This window comes from Schistocerca gregaria, chromosome 2 (genome assembly GCF_023897955.1).
Source record: "Schistocerca gregaria isolate iqSchGreg1 chromosome 2, iqSchGreg1.2, whole genome shotgun sequence".
NCBI classification, from domain to species: domain Eukaryota; kingdom Metazoa; phylum Arthropoda; class Insecta; order Orthoptera; family Acrididae; genus Schistocerca; species Schistocerca gregaria.
In genome coordinates, this window is record NC_064921.1 from 403,981,665 (window position 1) to 404,004,770 (window position 23,106).

General features: G+C 43.2%; 1 protein-coding gene across 4 annotated transcripts in view; it reads left to right on the plus strand.

The window, feature by feature from the left end:
• LOC126322757 (uncharacterized) overlaps positions 1-23,106 on the plus strand; it is a 672,754-nt gene that overhangs the window by 237,028 nt on the left and 412,620 nt on the right. The window lies entirely within an intron of this gene.

Genomic DNA, 23,106 nt, shown 5'->3' on the forward strand with positions numbered 1-23,106 from the left:
CGTTTCACCTGGCAACGCCGGTCAACTGCTGTTTGTGTATGAGAAATCGAGTGGAAACTTTCCTCATGTCAGCACGTTTTAGGTGTCACAACCGGCGCCAACCTTGTGTGAATGCTCTGAAAAGCTAATCATTTGCATATCACAGCATCTTCTTCCTGTCGGTTAAATTTCGCGTCTGTAACACGTCATCTTCGTGGTGCAGCAATTTTAATGGCCAGTAATGTATGTTTAGTTCATAGAAACACGGACTGAAGAAAATCACCTCAATATGAAGAAATGAGTAGTGAAACGTGTTAAGAGCAAAGGAAAGCTTCGGAACGCGACGGCTGCTGGTGTGAGCAGTGCGGTGTACGGGGTATGAATCAGGTGGGGGCGGGCAGGCCAGCAGACAATGGCCCGCTGTGCGGCTGGGCGGCCCTCCAGCCTCCAGCGCCGCTATTAAGTCCCGCCTGGAGAGCCCCGCTGCGGCATGAGGACCTGGCCGCCTGTTACGCATTCCAGCGGCAATTACCGCCGCGACAGGTCCGCTTGTTTGTCAGGCCGGCAGAGGGCCTACTTACGCAATGTCAAGGGCGCAACAAGTGGCCGCCCGTCTGCTCGCCCCAAACAGCTCTGATTTACCTCCGAGCGCGTAACAAAATGTGTGTAGCAAGCAATAAGAATGGGAACATCAAGAGTAGATCCAGTTCAAGGAGTGTCCTGACTCATCATATACAATCTTGTTATCGTACCGTTGAGTGCATCCTGAGCTCTGGGATACTAGACATGAAGAAACCAAAGGGTTTGTCATATGGTTTTATAGAAGGATGCTGCAAATACCGGGTGATCAAGAAGTCAGTATAAATTTGAAAGCTTAATAAACCACGGAATAGCCGGCCGCGGTGGTCTCGCGGTTCTAGGCGCGCAGTCCGGAACCGTGGGACTGCTACGGTCGCAGGTTCGAATCCTGCCTCGGGCATGGATGTGTGTGATGTCCTTAGGTTAGTTAGGTTTAAGTAGTTCTAAGTTCTAGGGGACTAATGACGACAGCAGTTGAGTCCCATAGTGCTCAGAGCCAGTTGAACCAGTTGAAACCACGGAATAATGTAGATAGAGAGATAAAAATTGACACACATGCTTGGAATGACATGGGGTTTTATTAGAACCAAAAAAAGTTCACAAAATGTCCGACAGATGGCGCTGGACAGCAAAACGTCAGTGACTGCGCATGACAATCGTGTATAAAAGGTGCTGCAATGAGAGAGAGAGAATCAGATGCGCCAGCATTCGCAGCATGTTGACGTTACCTGAAAAGGCCCTTTTAGTGAAGCTGTACTATCAGAGTGGGGAAATTGCTAGTTCAGCGTTACGATCCTATCGCCATAGGAAGGGGATTCGAACGGGTAAAGGTCCGTTGACAAATGCAGCTGTGGCGAGAATGATTTCGAAGTTCGAAGCCACGGGTTGTTTAGACGATAGACCCCGTAGTGGGCGACCGAGCACAAGGCGTAATGCTGTTGAGACAGTTCAGGAAGAAATGGAGACTAGCGGGTTCGTCTATCCACGGGGAAGTCAGCGCTCGTGCTGTTGCACGTCGCACTGGCATTCCATACACTACTGTTTGGTTGGCACTTCGGCGTACCCTCCGATTCTATCCGTACAAAATCCATCAGCATCGTGAACTGTTACCTGGCGATTTAGTGAAGCGGACGGCATTTGCGGTGTGGGAGTTTCAATAGATGGCGGAAGATGACGATTGGTTGAGTAACGTGTTGTGGACAGACGAAGCTCATTTCACGCTCAGAGGGTCTGTCATCGCCCACAAATGCAGAATTTGGGCTACGGAAAATCCTAGAACTGTCGTGGAAACTCCAATGCACGACGAGAAAGTCACGGTATGGGTTGGATTTACCAAATATAACGTTATCGGGCCTTTTTCTTAGAGGAAATGCGTGATTCTGGTTTTGTAACTGCTACCGTGACGGGTGAGAGGTATGCCGATATGTTACAGAATCGCATCATCCCTAGCTTGGCTGATAAACACGTGCTGGAACGTACGATGTTTATGCAGGATGGCGCTCCACCCCATATTGCAAGACGCGTGAAAGATCTCTTGAGCGGGTCGTCTGGTGATGATCGTGTGCTCAGACGCCACTTTCGTCATGCTTGGTCTCCCAGGTCCCCAGACCTCAGTCCGTGCGATTATTGGTTTTGGGGTTACCTGAATCGTGATCGACCGACATCTCTAGGGATGCTGAAAGACAACATCCGACGCCAATGCCTCAGCATAACTCCGGACATGTTTTACAGTGCTGTTCACAACATTAATCCTTGACTACAACTACTGTTGAGGAATGATGGTGGATATATAGAGCATTTGCTGTAAAGAACATAATCTTTTCTTTGTCTTATTTTGTTATGGTAATTATTGCTATTCTGATCAGATGAAGCGCCATCTGTCGGACATTTTTTGAACGTTTGTATTTTTTTGGTTCTAATAAAACAGCATGTCATTCCAAGCATGTGTGTCAATTTGTACCTCTCTATCTACATTACTCCGTGATTTATTCAGTTTTCAAATTTATACTCACTTTTTGATCACTCATTAAGTGTACTGAAAAAACAAGAAATGGTTTCGCGAGGATCGACGAATGCATGGAATACGCTAACTACAAGTAGGAAGAGAGCAAAAATAATGCAGTTTAATATACAAGGTAATTCAGCTACCCCTACCGCTGGATTTTATGCAACCCACAACGCTTTCAAGTACCATATGCTGGATTTTCCTATTATTCTGCTCGCTACGCGAAAGCTATTAGTTCTTCAGAAAAAAATAAACAAGACCTTTTTGTAGGAAATGCAATGTATTTAAGTTTTACACTAAGGTGGGTTCTTGCTGGAGGCCGTAGCTTTAGAATTATTCCAGAACAACTGACGAAGGTGACCTTCAAATGCATTTTTCTTGAATAATTCGAAAGCCATGATCTCTAGCGAAAACGTATCCCAGTACAAAATTCAACCACATTAAATTCTCTACAAAAAGACCCGGTTGGTTTTTTATGTAGAACTAACAGTTTGCGTGTAGTGAGTGAGAGGATATGAAAATCTTGCATGTGGTATATGTGGGCACTTAAGGCTGCAAAAAATCGAATGGTAGGTACAGTTGAATCACCCTGTATGTAGTAAATAATTAAGACTGCTATTGTAAATGGTACTTAAGGGGAGGTTTATTATCTTTGGCCCGAAAAAAGCATGTTCTCTGAGAATTTTTTTCTCGTGTTATAGATATTAATATCAAATTTGGTCAAAATGTTTGTTGATATTTCCTCTACAAACTGGAATTTTTTCGACCGGAAATGTCGAAAAACAAAGGTGGAAGTGCCGTCGGAACGAAACAAAATTTCGATGCAAGTCACAAGTCAGCCGGCTGGTCTGTAATCAAAATTGAGTTGACGTTAGCAAAGTATATAAGATTCTTTAGAAGTTGTACCTCGGTAAAGTTATTTGCCCATAGGAACAAAATGGTGGCCATTTGAAAAAAATTATAGGATTTTTTCATCGATTTTTCCACTTCGTCGGCCAATTAAAAATATTTATAATTGATGGATCGGAATAAAAGTGGTAAAACTCTTAGACAATTTAGTTAGCTTCGTCGGAAACAAAGAATCATGCCAATCGGTTTAGTAGATTTGAAGTTACCATACCGCACAATAAAAAAAAAAAACATTCTGAGAAAAAATCATTTGAAGTTTTGACTACATATGAATGCAATATTATGCAACGTACGTTCAATCTGCTATTCCGGGTCCATAAACTAGTCCTTCCTCTTCCTCATAGAGGGCGTCCTGCTTGAAACTGTGCCATCCTGCGCTGCTTCAGAGCCGCTCGTACGGCCGGTGACAAGCGGTTTTTGGCCGCTTGAATCCGGTGGTCGTCGGAATGCTTGGTGAACTGCGTCGAATGGAGTCCCAGGGTGACGTCCATCGTTGTCATGGTCTTCAGAATTGCTGAATACTCTTCGTTGAAGCTGCTCACTGCCAGGAAAGTCGCACCAGAATGCAGATGCTTGGGGGATAACTTCCAAACACACGCGTTCAAACTTTCCTTTGAATTTTGTGTGTTTCCTCCCAACCACCGGCACAATAACTCGTCCTTCGAAAGAAAAAAAACTAGTGCGTGAAAAAGGCCAATCTCAGGCAGGTGCATTTTTTTGTTCAACCCCGAATAACAAACATTTCCGTTCCGTATTCGGAAAAACCGTTTCAGGGGTAGATTATAAACACTTTTATGGATAAAAAAGTGCAATTAAAAAATTTATTTTTGAACCAAAAGATAGTAAACCACCTCTTAACGCAGAACGGTCAACACTTGCGTCATTGATCCTGAGCCTACAAGGGACCTAATAGCGGACAGAAATTAGATTCCTATGGTGCATAGTCCATAATGACAGTGAGCTGATATTCCCAGACTGGTTCAGCTGTGCCTATGCACACACTCTTACCGAGGAATTGTGGCTGTTCATGGCAGGTGATGACCCGCAGTCTCCATGTGTATTTGTGATTATTGTGATTGTCGCTGCAATACAAATTTGTGACACTAAGTATCGTTATACACTCGAAGGGAGCTACACGGTTCATCTGAGCGGCCAGACTGTTGGCTAGAAGTCGCCTCGTTGGTGATGCGTTGTCTTCAATGGTGCGCAATCTCACAAAGCAGTCGTCGTCGTATGAATTTCTTGGGGTGCATTCGTCATTCTAGAGCTACGATCTTCCACAGTCAATTATTGCTATGATAATGATGCAACCTCACCTGCGTACTCTCCGTCATATATATATATATATATATATATATATATATATATATATATATATATATATATATATATATATGGGGTAGGGGGGGGGGGGCAGCGCAACCCGTGACATGGAGCCTGAAACTACGCGGCCACTCCATTCACTATTACGTTAGCTTGTACGGTTTGCGTTTACACTTGAAGAAGAATCTGCCAATTCTGGTGAGTGAATGAACCATACCTGTGACGTTCCGTACTGCCCTTCTTGGCATATGTTCAATATTCCATGTTAGGCCTATCTGGTATGGGTCGACAGACTTGAGCAATATTACAGGCTAGGCCTCAAGAAAGTTTGGAAGCAGGCTTCCTTGTAGACCACTTGCATTTTCCCAGTATCCTACCAACGAACTGAAGCCTGCTGTAAGACATGCCTGCAACTGAGCCTGTGTTACTGTTTCACTTCGTATCCTTACAAAAGGTTACATACAGGTCCTTGCGCTCGTGAATTCCACTTTCCTGCGTTGTTTGACGTACTCGATTTCATAGATGCTGTGAACCAAATATCACGTACGAAAGTTAATATCAAATCATTGTTAGTTACAACTGCTGTATCCAACAGATCCACTAATGGGTGACGTAGCTACGCTATCGATAAGCACGTCTCAGCTGATGGACGGCAGGAACTGGAGAGCATGTCGCCAATAGTGAGCTGTGCCTCCAAGCATCCGGCAATAAACACACGTAGGTGGCGGCACTGCGGACGCTGGCTTGTCTGAGTGTGGCATTTATTGGACTTACGCTTACCTGCAGATTTGGATTTGGAAAACGGTCGTCTGCTAGACCAGTGCTACCCATCGTTTCTCAGACCATTATCCACTGTATTGACAAGGGTATCCACTTGATGGTGCAGTTACAACTGCGCAGAAACACCAGATAGCAAATTTTTGATGTACTTCCGGGAAAAGTGTTAGACGCGGAGAAAAAAACTAACACAGTCGAGATGACAGGCATCTTATCCGCATGGCTATAAAGGATCGTGCAGCCACGTCTCGATCCCTGAGTTAACACATGGGGATTTTTGCAAGACAATAACCATCTGCATGAACAGTTCGACGACGTTTATGGCAGCATGTACTATCGCCTCGAAGACCGTGGCTGCGGAAAACATCATTTTTTTACAGCATCATGATGGTCGCATCCGTGTTTGGCTACGTCGCGGTGAACGCATATTCGAAGCGTGTATTCGTCATCGCCATACTGGCGTATCACCCGGCGTGATGGTATGGGGTGTCATCGGTTACACGTCTCGGTCACCTCTTGTTCGCACTGATGGCACTTTGAACAATGCACGTTACATTTCAGATGTGTTACGACTCGTGGCTCTAGCCTTCATTCGACCCCTGTGAAACCCTACATTCCAGCAGGATAATGGACGACCGCATGTTGCAGGTCCTGTACGGGCCTTCGTGGATACAGAAAATGTTCGACTGCTGCCCTGGCCAGCACATTCTCCAGATCTCTCACCAATTGAAGACGTCTGGTCAATGGTGGCCGAGCAACTGGCTCGTCACAATACGCCAGTCACTACTCTTGATGAACTGTGGTACCGTGTTGAAGCTGCATGGGCAGCTGTACCTGTACACGATGTCCAAGCTCTGTTTGACTCAATGCTCAGGCGTATCAAGGCCGTTATTACGGCCAGAGGTGGTCGTTCTGGGTACTGATTTCTCAGGATCTATGCACTAAAATTGAGTGAAAATGTAATCACATGTCAGTTCTAGTATATTTGTCCAATGAATACCCGTTTATCATCTGCATTTCTTCTTGGTGTAGCAATTTTGTTGGCCAGTAATGTAATAAGGAGTTGACAAGCGGTTCGTATAATAATTTGTACGAATAGCTTTCTCCAGCAGAGGATGGGTGACGTTTCTACTGTTTTCAGAGTTAGCCTCGCAGTTCGCAGAATCGCGGCGGCCCCTGGACCGCCGCTCTCTGTAGTTCCGGCCGGCGTGCGGCGGGAAGCCCGCTAGGTGTGCGTCCCGGCAGCTGGCTGGGTCGGGGCGGTCTCCCGTCTCCCGGCAACAGGCAGCGCGGCTTCCGCCACAATGAGGACCTGACGACGCCCTTTGTGGCCCCGCTTCAAAGAACGCTTCATTGTACGGCCTCTCGACCGGGTTCGTTGCGTGTCGCATATTAAGTCGTACGCCGGCTACCGGAGGCGTGTAGGAACGCCGTCCGTTCACAAGAGCGGGCCGGCGCGCCGTTATTAACGAAACACTGGCCCCGCGGACAATGAGGTGAGGTGCCAGCACGCCGCCTCAATGGCTTCCAAGGACGTCCACCGGCGAGCCCTCATCGGCCCGGTGGGCATAAAGAAGCGCTGCCGGAGTTTACAGCGCAAGTCATTTCGGTAACAATATGGCCGGCAGCATTGTTCCACAGGATGTTGCGGCGCCACGACAATGTGGTTTGTTCTCAAACACACACTGCCGGGAAACATGCGAGGACGGGTGCTCACGTTTCTTTCTTCCAGGTAATAAATGTTGAAATAGAGTCGTTAATTAACCTCACTTTCCCTCTGACGTCGTTACATAAGTGCATCGCTACCCTATTGCCCTCCATGTGCTTCACGCACTGGAGCAAGCCTTTCAGTTTGATACTATTTCGGGACTTGCGTGTTCGAGATGCCAGATGTGGAACTGTGCAGTACAATCAGTTACTTGAACGATTCTTTTATCGAAATGATGTGGAACGAGCCAATTTACAGGAAATGTAGACATGTTTAATGTTAACATTATTATTTTTAGTCCTGTTCATGTAACTACACTTTTTTTTTACTGGCTACCAGGTTTTACCTAGAAATTCGTAAATGAAATGGAAGGAATGTCCAGGAGAAATGATTTTAAATTAAGCACTTGCTTCGCTGCCTGTCAGACATTTTATGTTATTGTCAAAATGATTAAAAGTTTTTGTTGCAGTATATTAAACTCTTTTCTGAGCCACTGACAGCTTTAACAGCGGGAAATATAGGTCATTTTTCCTCTAGTGTTGTAAGTATTGACATCACCGTTCTCATATCGTGATGGATTATTTACGACGAATTCAAATAATAATAATAATAATAATAATAATAATAATAATAATAATAAGCTTTGAACATAGCTGCTAAGGTTCAGTGACCGTGTCAGAATTATATTGGAACAAATAAGCCCTCGGTCACAAACGTAAAACGTTTAAATGTGTGTGAATTCCTAAGGGACCAAACTGCTGATGTCATCGGTCCCTAGGCTTACACATTACTTAAAGTAACTTATGCTAAGAACAATTCTAACACTCATGCCCGAGGGAGGATACGAACTTCCGGCGGGAGGGGCCGCGCAATCCATGACATGGTGCCTCAAACCGCACGGTCACTACGCACGCCGATGAATTTCATTAGAGAATATACATTGATGAGGGAAAACATTATAACCACCTGCTTAATACTCTGTTTGTTCGTCTTTGCAACAAAATACATAACTGACTCTGCATACCAAGGATCCGAAGTTTTCTGGTAGGTTTGTGGAGGTATGTGTCATTAGATGTCTAAACACAGGTCATGAATTCGTGTAAATAAAGGGCCGCTGATTTGCGTACGCGGTGATAGCGCACGATAGCGACCTAGATGTGTTCCCTCGAATTTACATCAGGCGAATTTGGTCGCCGAGATAACATCAGTTCACTATAATTCTCCTCAAACCACTATAGCACAGTTCTGGCTCCGAGACATGGACACTTATGCTGCTGAAAGATGATACCACCGTCGGGGAAGACGTCAAGCATGAAGGGATGCACGGTTCTCAGCTGTTAGCGTGTCTTCGATTACTACCACAGGTTCCATGCAAGCGCAGGAGAATGTCTCCCGTAGCATAATTCTGCTCCGACCAGCCTGCGTTCGTGGCGCTCTGCACGTTTTGAGCCGTCGTTCACCTCGATGACGGCGTTTGTGGAGATGATCATCGACCTAGTGTACCAAAAATGTGATTTACCGGACAGCCGACGCGTTTCCCCTGATCGATAGTCGAATTTCGGTGGTTCCGTGCTCGCTGCAATCGTAATTGACGATGTCGTTGAGTCAACATGTGAAGACGTAGGGGTGGTCTGTTGCGGAGGTCCCGATGAACGAAGTGCTCCGAAACACTATTCATCATCATTGATTCCGCCCAAATTTATGGTACTGTTAATGAAACTGCGAAAGTTGGAGCTGAAGAAGGCCAAGCGTTTAGAAAAAATGACATTTTTTGCTCGAGTCGAGTCCTTTATTATCAGGCGGCGGTTGGTGCACCGTAGAGTTGCCGACACGGAAGCTCAGCGTGTGCGGTCAGAGGGTTAGCTGCCCTGTGTAATGATAAAACTGAGTGAATGGATCAATAATGAACTTTAATAGCTGTCAGGGGACGACGGCAACGAACAAATTCAAAGGACATTATCGGACAAAATTAGATAAAAGACAAAAGAGAGCAGAACAGTAATTCGTGGGTCGTAGGTTCGAGTAACTAGGTTAAAACTTTTTTTAATTTTCAATTTTTGCGTTACTTCTACTGCAAACAAATCGAAATAATGTTCAAGATATGGTATTTATTAATATTTTCATAAAAAGTAAAAAAAAATGAAAAGCAAAGGATAATCTGGGATTGCAAATGTATTTCCAAGAAAGTACTGTACTTACAGCGTCCACCAGGACTCTGCAACTAACATTCCGAGAAGGAACATTAATAGAAGCATAGATGACTTCGTATTCCGTTAGTTTCATTCAGGCCTTCGAGCAACATTCGGCACCTAATGCAACTCTGCAATATCTATTTTTATTGTCAGGTGAAGAATGTGGTGAAAAAGCTGCTCCTATCGAAAGAGAAAAAGAAATCGCATCCAGAGAAGACATATTCCACTGTGCTTCACTAGCTATCCTCGAGAATATTTAGCGAAATGGTGTGTTATACATACTTAACTGCCAAACTGGGCGATGAGATACGTCGTTATAGAAAGGTAAACCAAGTATGATTTTCTAAAGAAATTTTAAAACGACCATGTAACTGTAAAAATACGACTTTTATCACGTGTGTAAGACGCTGTGAAAATTATTTTTTGCCCTGTTTTCACGATACTTATCACCCTTTTATGTGTGAATCTTTCTTTCACTGGTGCCTTGTCTCATGGTTTCGCAGGGTCGGCATGGTTAGGAACGGATTTGGCAAGGTTCGTTTCTAAGGGGTGGCCAGATGCCATTCCTGCCGCCACCCCGTCTCCTCCTGGACGGAATTAAAGTACCCCAGCTGTCTGCGTCTAGTGTAATTCATGGAATAGTGTGAACGTTTTCAGATGTTTACGAATAGTGTAACTGAGGCGGAACGTGGAGACCAGCCCCGTATTCACCTAACGGGGTGCTGAAAAGCACCTAAAAACCACATCCAGGCTGTCCAGCACACCGGCCGACGTCGGTAATTCGCCGGGCGGATTCGATCCGGGGCCGGTTCGCCTACCCGAGTCCAGGAAGCAGCGCATTACCGCTGTCGGCTAACCTGGCGGGTCTCTCTGTAAATCATCAACTGCAAAATAATAGAGGTATATAATTTCTCGTACGGAGTTCTCGTGTTCGCCTTATAGACCCTTGCTGGTAATTTATTTATAATACTAAATTTTTCTTTGCCTCTCCTTTTCATGCCCTTTTAATTAATATAATGTATTGAACATTATTGTGGTTTAGTAGCAGTGTGAGTAACGTAACGTAAAAACTGAAAATAAAAATAAGTGCTTGGCAATCTGGAGCTCCCACTTCCGTCACTTTCATTTCTGACCAAGCCTTTCATGCAGGGTGTTTCCGCAACAGCGTGCAAAAATGTAAAAGGACATAGAGAATGCTCCGCTGAACAATATGAGGTAGGGAGCCTGGAGTCGTAGAAGCCAGCTTAAGGAGGTATGGAAGTAAACTTGTCTACCGCTTTGTCCAGCATTACTGCTTTCTAACTTATTTACAACTAACATGAGTACAAGTTTACGCGTGCTGTACTGTTTATTTACATACACATTCTTTACTTCCTGGAAGGAAACTACGAGGACGAGCCTCATTACTAGCAAGTGTTTCCTGGTCACTGGACTGGAAGAGGAGGCCCTATACTATGGATTGAGAGGTCACGTGATCTGAATCCCCTTTATTATTTCGTATGGGGATATCTAAAGTCGCTCGTATACGAGATCCCAGTGGATACGGAGATGGAATTAACTGCCAGAATTGTAGCTGTCTGTGATTTGATTCGAAACACTCCAGGGATATTTGTCAGGGTCTGTCAAAATCTTGTTTGCCAATGCTATGGCCGTCAGTATCACCATATTTTGTAAGATACAGTACAAATGTTATGTTCATTGTGCCATTCATGGTATTTGCAGGTAATTGTAAATAATATAACAAAAAAGTACGCACTACTATGATTTTATTCCTATTATCTCCTCAAGCTGGCTGCTCTAACACAAATTGTACAGTAGAACAACTTCTATGTCCTGTTAAACTTTTGCTCTCTGTTACGGAAACACGCTGTAGAGTCCTGCCACAGATCTGGACGAAATCGGTGATGAGGACTGGGTGTGGTCCCCTTGTAAGTGAACAGTGCGCATTACAGTGTAATTAAAATATTCGTATACTTCTAAAACATAGATTAGAAGCGACACGGACACGTACAGTGCGAGAATCCTGTAGGATCACTTGTCTCAACAGAGAATAATCTCCAGGTAACAATTTTCCAGAGAGTCATAAAAACTCTTAGAGAAGCAACTGGAGAAGCTGTATTCTCCTGGAAACAACTGCGAAGCAGCCACCGGCGACAAGCTCTTAAACGGGCCCCTTGATTGGCTCCTGATTGCTGCACTCGGTCGCAGGGATAATGGTGCGAAGACGCGCTCGTCCTTCGCCCGATTGCTGGCGCTCCCCTGCGCCATTAGGGGCCGACCGTCCGTCCCCATCTCGCCGGTTACACCCTTCCCCTGACCCCCGAGCAATCACTAATCCCGATCGTGACATGAATGTAATTGGCCGCATCATTTTACGCCCGTAACTTCCTTTCATGAGGTAATTCTGTGGAAACTCCTCTTTGATCTACCGCACATATAACTTTCGCTGCCAGAAGGCCTCCTCTATTGGGATCTTCCCCCTCCACCAAGCCCCTCTCGTTCGTTTTACAAAAAAAATCAATCACGCTATTTCCCTTCGCTGGCCAGTCAAGTTGCCGGACAAGGTAATTAGCAATTTACTGTTTTTGTGAACTGTAATTTTAGTCATATTTCTGAACCGCATTAACTATTTATGCCTTTACTTTGTTTAACTCGGTATAATTGATTGGCCGACTCAGAGAGACGTGGGGGAACCCAGTTATCTAACACTTGCGGGCTATTTCCTGACACAGCCTGTGATTAGCAACACACGCTCAATTACCCGTTGGGTTTCCTTCTGAAGCCCATCAGGACCTCTTTTGCCATGTGTACTCTCAATTTAATGATCTGTAGCGTAACCGGTTTCTCGTAGTGTTACGTAATTAATAATGCCTCAGCTTGTATTCGCATTCCATACAGGAATTTTAGAAGTTTTTGTCAAGGTGTTACTATTCATTTTGAGCGTGCCTGCAGTTTATTCTAATACATCTTTTCTGTTGTTGGCTCGTCTGTCTTTCCTCAGTTTGCAGTTGGTGGTAATACTATTTTGATGATACTTAAATTTCGTAAATAAAGGTTGAATCATCTGAAACTTGCGCCCCAAATATTGCGGAAATGGAAAATCCTATTGACATGCGATTTTCACAAAACGAATTTGTAGACAGGAACTCATATTGTTAGCCAATCAAAAGATTGTAATAATACTTATAATGTGCATTTTGTTTTACAAAAACACACTTTTTCAATGGAACAATATCTATTCACATTAGAAAAATAAGTAGGGCAAATTAGAATATTAATGGTGTTTGTTGCAGGATTCTAGTGCGAATCGTTTACGAGATATCATATTTTTGAATATTCCCACATCGACACATATAAAATACCCGTGGTAACACAGACTAAAGAACATGCACCAGTTATGTGGACTCTGACCAGTAACGAGACAATTGACCATCACATGTTGTTTTCAAAATGGCCACCTGTAGCATAAGCTTTCAGTCTGGTATGGAACGAGTGGTTCACTCGTGCTGGTATTACATTGAGATACCCAGTAGGCTGCAGCAATACGTCGTTGCATATCGTAGGGTGTAGTTGATATGTCTTTGCAGAAAGAGTCGTTTTTTTGTCATCAATCTTCTGACTAATTATGCTGCCCGCCACGATTTCCTCTCCCTTGCCAACCTCTTCATTTCAGTGTAGGGCTTTCAACCTACGTCCTCAATTATTTGCTGAGCATATTCCAATCTCTGTTTTCCCCTACAGTTTTCGCCCTCTGCAGATGCCACTAGTACCATGGAAGTTACGTTGTGATGTCTTAACAGATGTGCTACCGTGCTGTCCCTACTTCTTGTCTCTCCAGAGAACCTCCTCATTGCTCACCTTATTAGCCCACCTAATTTTCAATATTCTTCTGTAAGACCATAATTCAAATGCTTCGACTTTCTTCTTTTCTCATTTTCCCGTAGTCCATGTTTTACTACCATACAACGTTGTGCTCCGAACGTACATTCCCTGAAATTTCTTCCTAAATTAAGGTCTAGGTTTCATATTAATAGACTACTCTTTTCCAATGCTAGCTGGTTTTGATGTCTACCTGCTGCGACCGTTACGGGTTATTTTGCTGCCTACTTAGCAGAATTCCTTAACTTCAACTACTCTGTCATCACCAATCCTGATCTTAAACTTCTCGCTCTTCTCATTTCTGCTACTTCTCATTATTTCGCCTTTCTTCGATTTACTCTCAATCCGTATTCTGTATTCATTAGACTGTTCATTCCATTCAACAGATCCTGTAATCGCCGGCCGCGGTGGGCGGCCGGTTCTAGGCGCTTCATTCCGGAACCGTGCGACTGCTACGGTCGCAAGCTCGAATCCTGCCTCGAGCATGGATGTGTGTTAGGTTTAAGTAGTTCTAAGTTTAGGGGACTGATGACTTCAGCTGTTAAGTCCCATAGTGCTCAGAGCCATTTGAACCATTTTTTTAAAGACTACATCCTTGTCATACAACCTTTTTATCAAAGTACTTCGTTCTTCGTCTTCCACTCATATTGTTCCCTCTTTTATCTTGTGCATTTTGTAGATTACCCGTTTTTCACTATGCTTCAGTCCCATTTTACTCAGAATTCTGAACATTGTTGAACGCTTTTTTCCATGTTGATAAATCGTAATAACGTGTCTTGATTTTTCTTTAGTCTTGCTTCCATTATCAACCGCAACGCCAGAACTGCAACTCCGGTGCCTTTACTTTTTCTAAAGCCAAACTGATTGTCATCTAACAGAATCTAATACATTTTTCCCCCTTATTCTTCATATTGTTCTTGTCAGCGACTTGGATGCATGAGCTGTTAAGCTGATTGTACGTTAGTTCTCGCACTTTTGCCTCCTGCAGTCTTGGGAATTTTGTGGCTAATGTTCTTCCTAAAGTCAGATGGTAAATCGCCACACTCGTACATTATTCACACCGACATGAGTAGTCGTTTTGTTGACAGTTCCCCTAGCATTTTAGAAATTCTGATGGAGTGTTGTCTATACCTCTGCCGTAATCAATGGGAAGGCCTCCAAAAGTCTTTTACATTCTGCTTCTAACACTGGGGCTGCATCTCTATCCTGTTATTCTTCTGTCACGTCATCAAACAAGTCTTGCTCCTCATAGAGACCTTCAGAGTACTCTTTCCACCCATCCGCTCTCTCCTCTGCATTTAAGAGTCGAATTCCCACTGCTCTCTTAATGTTACCAACCTTGCTTTTAATTTCGCCGCAGGTTGTTTTGAATTTATATATGCCGAGTCAATCCTTCCGACAATAATTTCTTTTTCGATTTCTTCACTTTTTACATGCAGCCATTTCGTCTTAGCTTCCCTGCAGTTCCTATTTATTTCATTCCCCAGCGACTTGTATCTATCCCTGAATTTCCCTGAACAATTTTTGTTGTTCTTTCTCCTTTCATCGATCAACAGAAGTATTTTATCTGTTGTCCAAGGTATCTTTGCAGTTCATTGTATGTATGTTTTTCTTTCCTGTTTCTGTGATTGTCCTTTTTAGAGATATCCATTTCTCTTCAACTTCACTGCCTACTGAGCTCTTCCTTATTGCTGTATCGACAGCCTTCTTTGCGTGTTCATCCTGACTAATCTCTTAAACTTCAGCCTACTCTTCATCATTACTGAATTGTGATCTGAGTTTATAGCTGCTACTTGTATGCCTTACAACCCAGTATCAGATTTCGAAGTCTCTGTCTGACCATGATGTAATCTAACTGTAATCTCCCCGTATCACCCGGCCTTTTCCAAGTATAACTCCTCTTCTTGTGATTCTTGAACAGAGTATTAGCTATTACTAGCTGAAATTTATTACGTAACTCAATTAGTCTTTCTCCTCTCTCATTGCCGGTTCCAAGCCTATATTCTCCTGTAAGCTTTTCTTCTTTTACTTCCCCTACAACTGCATTACAGTCCCCCATGTCAGATTTTCATCTCCATTCACGTACTGTACTATCCTTTCAATATACTAATATACTTTCTGTACCTCTTGATCTTCAGATTGCGACGTCGACATGTATACCTGAAGTATTATTGTCGGTGTTGGTCTGCTGTCGATTGTGATGAGAATAACCCTGTCACTGAACTGTTCACAGTAATTCACTCTTTGCCTTAACTTCCTGTTCGTAACGAATCCAACTCCCGTTATGCCATTTTCTGCTGCTGCTGATGTGATCCTATATTCCCCTGACCGTTAATCCTTGTATACTTACATGGATATGGTGTCTGTTCTTTCGAAGCCCTCGGTGGCTCAGATGGATACCGGCCATGACCTTCTTCTTCTGTGCGGATGCACACATACTACCCGAACTCTTACGGGACTTGTTAAGAATATCTTCCACGAGTAATGAATGTGTTGGGTAGGGAAACTACGGATGTGGACATATAAGGTCAGAATGTGGGTCTCGCGGGAGGCGTGCGCGGGATAGTCCCTGCAGTCGCGTTATTATCTGTGCCCTAGGTGGTTCAGGTGGATAAAGCGTCTGTATATATCAACGCCCGTCAGCAGCTGAAGGTATTAATATATAATTCTAATTTCGTTAATCCTTGTGTTCTTCCCTTTTCACTTCACTGATCCCCACTATATCTAAACTGAGCCTTAGCATTTTCCTTTTCAGAATTTCTGATTTCCCGGCCAAATTCAAATTACTGACATTCCACATCCAGATCCGTAGAACGTTATCCTTTCGTTGGTTCATATGGCTCTGAGCACTATGGGACTTAACATCTGAGGTCATCAGTCTACTAGAACTTAGAACTACTTAAACCTCACTAACCTAAAGACATCACACACATCCATGCCCGAGGCAGGATTCGAACCTGCGACCGTAGCAGTCGCGCGGTTCCGGACTGAAGCGCCTAGAACCGTTCGGCCACAGCGGCCGGCTCTTTCATTGGTCACTCAACTATTTTTTCTCAGAGGTCACATGTGCTGTTGTTACACAGTATGAATCTTAAACACACTGGTTTCTATTGCCTCCTTCATCCTCGTGCCGTTGATCATTGCTGACTATTCCGCCTGTAGGGGCAGTTTCCCACCCCAAGGGCAAGAAAGTGCTCGGAATGTCTGCCTGCTCCTATGCCTCCTCTGACAAGGCCGTTGGTAGATTGAGGGCGACTTCTTATGATAAGGGAAATGTTCGGCGCAAGTTTTAGGTTACTCACCCTGTACGCAATATGAGTGGCCAAAAATGACGGAGAGTGGTCCCATTTCAATATATACGGTAAGTATGACCCCCGAATTTTGAACATAGACGCAGCGTGTTGACAGGTACGTAATGAAATTGGCAGGCAGCTAGTAGTTAAACGGCGTTGAATGTGGCCCGATAATCAGGGAAAGGCATTGGCCTTAACATATCATGGAACAAGATCGAACGATCACATAGATAATGTTGTAAGTAGAGCAAACCAAAGACTACGATTCATTGGCAGAACACTCAGAAGTGCGGCAGGTCTATGTGACACCACGCTTGTCCGCCCTATTCTGCAGTATTGCTGTACTGTGTGGGATCCGCATCAGGTAGGACTGCCGGATGACATGGAAAAAGTACAAAGAAGGGCGGCTCGTTTTGTATTATAGCGAAATAGGGGAGGTAGTGCCACAGACATGTTACGTGAAAGAGGCAATCATTAAAACAAAGGAGTTTGTCGTTGCGGCGATATCTTCTCATGATATTTCAGTCACCAGTTTTCTACTCCGATAGCGAAAACATTCTCTTGGCACCCACCTGCATAGAGAGAAATGATCATCACGATAAAAGAAGAGAAATGAGAAATTAAAGTGCTCTTTTTTCCCGCGCGCCGTTCGAGAGTGGAACGGTAGAGAGACAGCTTGAAGGTGGTTCATTGAACCCTCTGCCAGGCACTTTATTGTGAATAGCAGAGTAATCACGTAGATGTAGAAAATCTTATTTACAGAGTGTTTTTACAGAAAGATGTACAGTCAGTTGTCAACGTACAGCCGACGCACGAGCAATAACCTGAGCTTGTCGGACCATGTTTCATTTTTTAACATCAGCCTGTTAAAATCAATGTACAACATAGTGAATGATCATGAACCATGGCCGTATCAATTGTTCCTAGAAAAGGTGGAGCTGGAATGCAGATGACTCTCATACTATAAAATTACACATGTCAGAAACAAACTGACATGATAAAGAAAGAAGTGATCATTCATTCGCAATCAACGATGCATTTGTTGGGAAGTTGATGACGAAAGGAATGAAGGAACAAGCTTAAGCCAATTTCGGCACGTAGCGCACTCCTTTGGAATAGCACATAAGGAACCATTGATGGCCAAGTAACCGGCCCACCAATCTACCACCACAATTTTTATGCGTTTAAGGCATGTAATTATTCTCTTTATATTTTAGTGCAAGTACGTCCAACGTCATCGATTTTTTGCATTACATACATTTTTTCCCTTGACGCTAAAAATTACCCAATCTACACACCCCTTAACAACTTTCACTTCATAGGAGAATAAATTTATGTCACCTGGTTGTACTGAGCGTGTTGGCGCAGTGTTCAGCACACTGGACTCGTATTCGGGAGGACGACGGCGCAAATTCCGCATTCGGCTATCCAGACTTAGGTTTACCGTGATTTCCCTAAATCGATTCAGGAAAATGCCGGAATGTTTCCTGCAAAAGGGCACGGCCGATTTCCTTCCCTATCCTTGACGCTAACCTACCTTGTGCTCCATCTCTAACGACATTGCCGGCCGGAGTGGCCGAGCGGTTCTAGGCGCTACAGTCTGGAACCGCGCGACCGCTACAGTCGCAGGTTCGAATCCTGCCTCGGGCATGGATGTGTGTGATGTCCTTGGGTTAGTTAGGTTTAAGTAGTTCTAAGTTCTAGGGGACTTATGACTCCAGCAGTTAAGTCCCATAGTCCTCAGCCCTTTTTTGATTTCTAACGACGTCGGCGGGACGTTACACCCTTCCTTCCTTCTTAGGGTTGTGCTAAGAACGAGATTTAAATTTTCCTTGTTTTGCCTGTAGTGATGTACTCAGACTTTGGTGTCAAAGAAAATAAAATACGCTGCAACTGTACGAAACCGACAGTAGCTACGGGGAAGTGATGGTTTCCAGTTGTGAAGCATTATCGATAAGCATGAATAACGAGTGCTCGTATTTGAATTCCATGTGTGGCGGAACCATTTTTTTCTGCTACCTAGCACGACGGTAGTTTTTGGTAAAAGACAGATTTTGGAGATATATACTAGGAGGAGTCTATGACAAACTGAGGTCCCTCACAAGTTCTTGGTAACGCGGAACACTGGTCAGATGAGAGAAAGATCATGTCACGTCAGTACAACTATGCAATGTCAAACCAACCTTATTATCAACTGCTTAACTCTTATTCAATTACTGATTTACGCTGAGCCTTCTCGACCGTTCATGTTTGCTCATCGTTCAACACAGCATTCTGATTATCACTTCTAAGGCAACACAGCTGCTCGCTATACTAACTTGTGGTTTTACAATCTGGATGGAACCGTAGCGTCTTCATGTATTAATTTTACTTTTACCTATGCTAAGTGGTGACTCGAAGCAAAGCATCCTCTTCTGCATACAAATGATTATGATAAGGCCACTACGTTGATTTTATTTTTGTTTTAGGAATAATAACTGCATTAAAAGTTGACGGCATTAAATGAAACACCAATGATTAAAAAATCTGACAAGATTTGTGAGTTTTTGACTACAAGAATAACATATGAAGTGAATAACATCGCGAAACGGTGCGCGTTTCGCTCTGGGTTATTGATTATCCAGCAAGAATTTGATCAATCTGATAGCAAGTTTTGTAGTAAGTTTTGCGTAGTTTACATTTCAATTTCCCACTCTCCTGCTTTACAAAGAATGATTATACCTTTTATGTTACCAAGACTTCATCATGTCTGCAATTCCATTTCAAAGTGAATGTGCTAGAATTCTAAAATTTTCAGCGCATTCTGAAAGTCAAAATATGTAATAATAAGTCGGACTGGCAGCTGGAGAAGACTTATTATACTGAAATTGTTCTATTTTGATTTTCGTTTATCCTAAAATTCGTTTCGAATGAATATTTAGTAGCAACGTTCGTTAATCAATTTCTTGTTTGATACCTATGCAATATATCTAATCGAAGTAACCGTTCTTGCTATATCGAATTCAATCTCAAATGGGTGTTCAACTTTCAAAAAGAAATGAAGGGTAAAAAAAGGATCGGATATTAGCTGGGGGAGATAAGATCCCGAAGCAAGCCAGCGCTTTGAATACGAGCGACGTATTTTCGCATACGGCACTTTAGATGCTATCGAAATTTGCACGTCTAGGTAATCTCAAGTATGCAATCTCTAATAGACGTAGCAGAGTGAGAGTAGTATGGGAGAAATTTGCACACAAAGGTGTAGACGAGACAATCAGCCTTTAATGCACAAAACTAGATCTCAAAAACAGATCCTGAATGCAGATATTACGGCTAATATTGTGTCCTGTGAAGGGCTGCACTACAGAGGTAAGCCACAGAAAAATTTCATTGACGAAAGAATTTTGTAGTCGTCAGCGGTATTATATCACATGAATGTGTTCTGAACTATCGCAAGGAATTAAGTAAGGAGAATGGGCTACAGAATAAATCTTCCGCTATCCGCTATCGACAGGGGATCTCAAGTTGATTCCGTATTTCTAGATTTCCGGAAAGCTTTTGACACCGTTCCTCACAAGCGACTTCTAATAAAGCTGCGGGCCTATGGGATATCGTCTCAGTTGTGCGACTGGATTCGTGATTTCCTGTCGGGAAGGTCGCAGTTCGTAGTAATAGACGGAAAATCATCGAGTAAAACTGAAGTGATATCAGGTGTTCCCCAGGGAAGCGTCCTGGGACCTCTGCTGTTCCTGATCTATATAAATGACCTGGGTGACAATCTGAGCAGTTCTCTTAGGTTGTTCGCAGATGATGCTGTAATTTACCGTCTAGTAAGGTCATCCGAAGACCAGTATCAGTTGCAAAGCGATTTAGAAAAGATTGCTGTATGGTGTGGCAGGTGGCAGTTGTCGCTAAATAACGAAAAGTGTGAGGTTCAAATGGTTCAAATGGCTCTGAGCACTATGGGACTTAACATCTATGGCCATCAGTCCCCTAGAACTTAGAACTACTTAAACCTAACTAACCTAAGGACAAGACACAACACCCAGCCATCACGAAGCAGAGAAAATCCCTGACCCCGCCGGGAATCGAACCCGGGAACCCGGGCGTGGGAAGCGAGAGCGCTACCGCACGACCACGAGATGCGGGCAAAAAGTGTGAGGTGATCCATATGAGTTCCAAAAGAAATCCGTCGGAATTCGATTACTCGATAAATAGTACAATTCTCAAGGCTGTCAATTTCTGGGTGTAAAAATTACGAACAACTTCAGTTGGAAAGACCACATAGATAATATTGTGGGGAAGGCGAGCAAAAGGTTGCGTTTCATTGGCAGGACACTTAGAAGATGCAACAAGTCCACTAAAGAAACAGCTTACACTACACTCGTTCGTCCTCTGTTGGAATATTGCTGCGCGGTGTGGGATCCTTACCAGGTGGGATTGACGGAGGACATCGAAAGGGTGCAAAAAAGGGCAGCTCGTTTTTTATTATCGCGTAATAGGGGAGAGAGTGTGGCAGATATGATACGCGAATTGGGATGGAAGTCATTACAGCAAAGACGCTTTTCGTCGCGGCGAGATCTTTTTACGAAATTTCAGACACCAACTTTCTCTTCCGAATGCGAAAATATTTTGTTGAGCCTAACCTACATAGGTAGGAATGATCATCAAAATAAAATACGAAAAATCAGAGCTCGAACAGAAAGGTTTAGGTGTTCGTTTTTCCCGCGCGCTGTTAGGGAGTGTAATGGTAGAGAGATAGTATGATTGTGGTGCGATGAACCCTCTGCCAAGCACTTAAATGTGAATTGCAGAGTAGTCATGTAGATATAGATATGTAGATATGTAGATATAGATGTACATGTATTGTTATTAACCCCAATTCTTAAAATTAACAGTTCATGTGAAATTTGGTATTAAAAATACCTGTTAAAAACCGCATACTCTTTAACATTCTTAATTATTTGACTGTGCGATGTTCCTGCTGTTTACCAGTTTCGTGCCAATATCTGCTCAAGTTAAAATTGGCTTGTATTGGCAGCACCTTTATGTGAGACATTTGCAACCGTTTATGTGTGGCTGCCATTAAGATCAGACACTTTCAGTGGAGGCTCAGTAGGTTATGATTGAGAATAAACCAGACGTTTCGAAACTAACTGCCAAACATATATGTACTGCAACTGTGGCAGATCTGTAATAACTCTTCATGAAATAAAAGTGTTGCTGGTTCTACAAAACAAAATGTTGAGATTGCTTACGTTTCTCTCTTGTCGGGCGTCATGTCTGTGCCGCTCATGAAAAGCACGAGGCGCTCAACTGTCCTCAAATGGCGCCCATTAGCTCAGGATAAGTCACAGAGTACGACTTAACAGGGTTTCAGGTAAGCATCATTAACCATTTCTAAAACATTTATTACAAAACATTATAACATACAAATTACGAGTTTCACATTAAGGAAACTGATTATAAGATGCAAATTTCCATTTTCACACTAATCAAACTTTCAACAGATACCCGACAGCTATAGCCGCTTAATAAATATAAAATAGAGTGAAACCAAAAAATTCTATAACAATTTAAAAACAAGCCCATACCACCTTTAATTAAACCTGGACAAGAAGTGACAGAATTCAGTCTAATTTTGAATGTTACGTATTTAGGGAAAGGAAAAAATATTAATACTAACATGCTACATAATTATTCTGAAAAAGACGACCAGGTAGTGTTCTAGAATCTTTACAATTCAGACCTACAAACGGGATCCCAATTAATATGAAACTAAGAACATGATAGGTAGTAAAGGCAACTACCCGTAAATACATCGCTATGAACAACTAACTGTACATTTAAAAACAGATGACAAACTTAGAGAAAAAATTTAAAAAATTAAATAATGACTAACCACGGCAGTTCGAAAATTTAAAACTAACCAGCGTCAGATGATGAGATTAAGGAAATTTAACAACTTGTGCAACTCCCGTTGAGGGCCTACAAAGCATTAGCTCAACAGAATGAAACTCTTAAGCTCACATTAATTAATACACGAGATAGGATGACACCTATTTTTAAAAAAGGAGAATAAAACAAAGTACTGCAATTATTGCGGCTTGAGGTGATACAGGAGGCGACAGGCTCGCCGAAGCACGCAGCTGGCCGGTCCGCAAGAGAACTATGGGGCAATGGGTTCGATGTCTTCTGCGTGTGCCGCAACAGCCGTAAGACTATAACAAACTAAAGGAGCGTCTAAGTTGCGGCACTACTAGCCCCTTTCGCAGTCTCCGGTAATCAGGTGATGAGCCAGGAAAGAGTGTGCGTACTCCACCAAAGTCAACAGTTCTCCGCACACAGAATCAACAGTCATTTATACAGCAATAAATAATTTTGCCCTGTCAGATTTACTGCTGAGCATACGCTTACTAAAACCACACTGTAGCCCCTTGATTCTGGTCAGCACAAGGGCGCAAGATACCGCGACAGGAAACA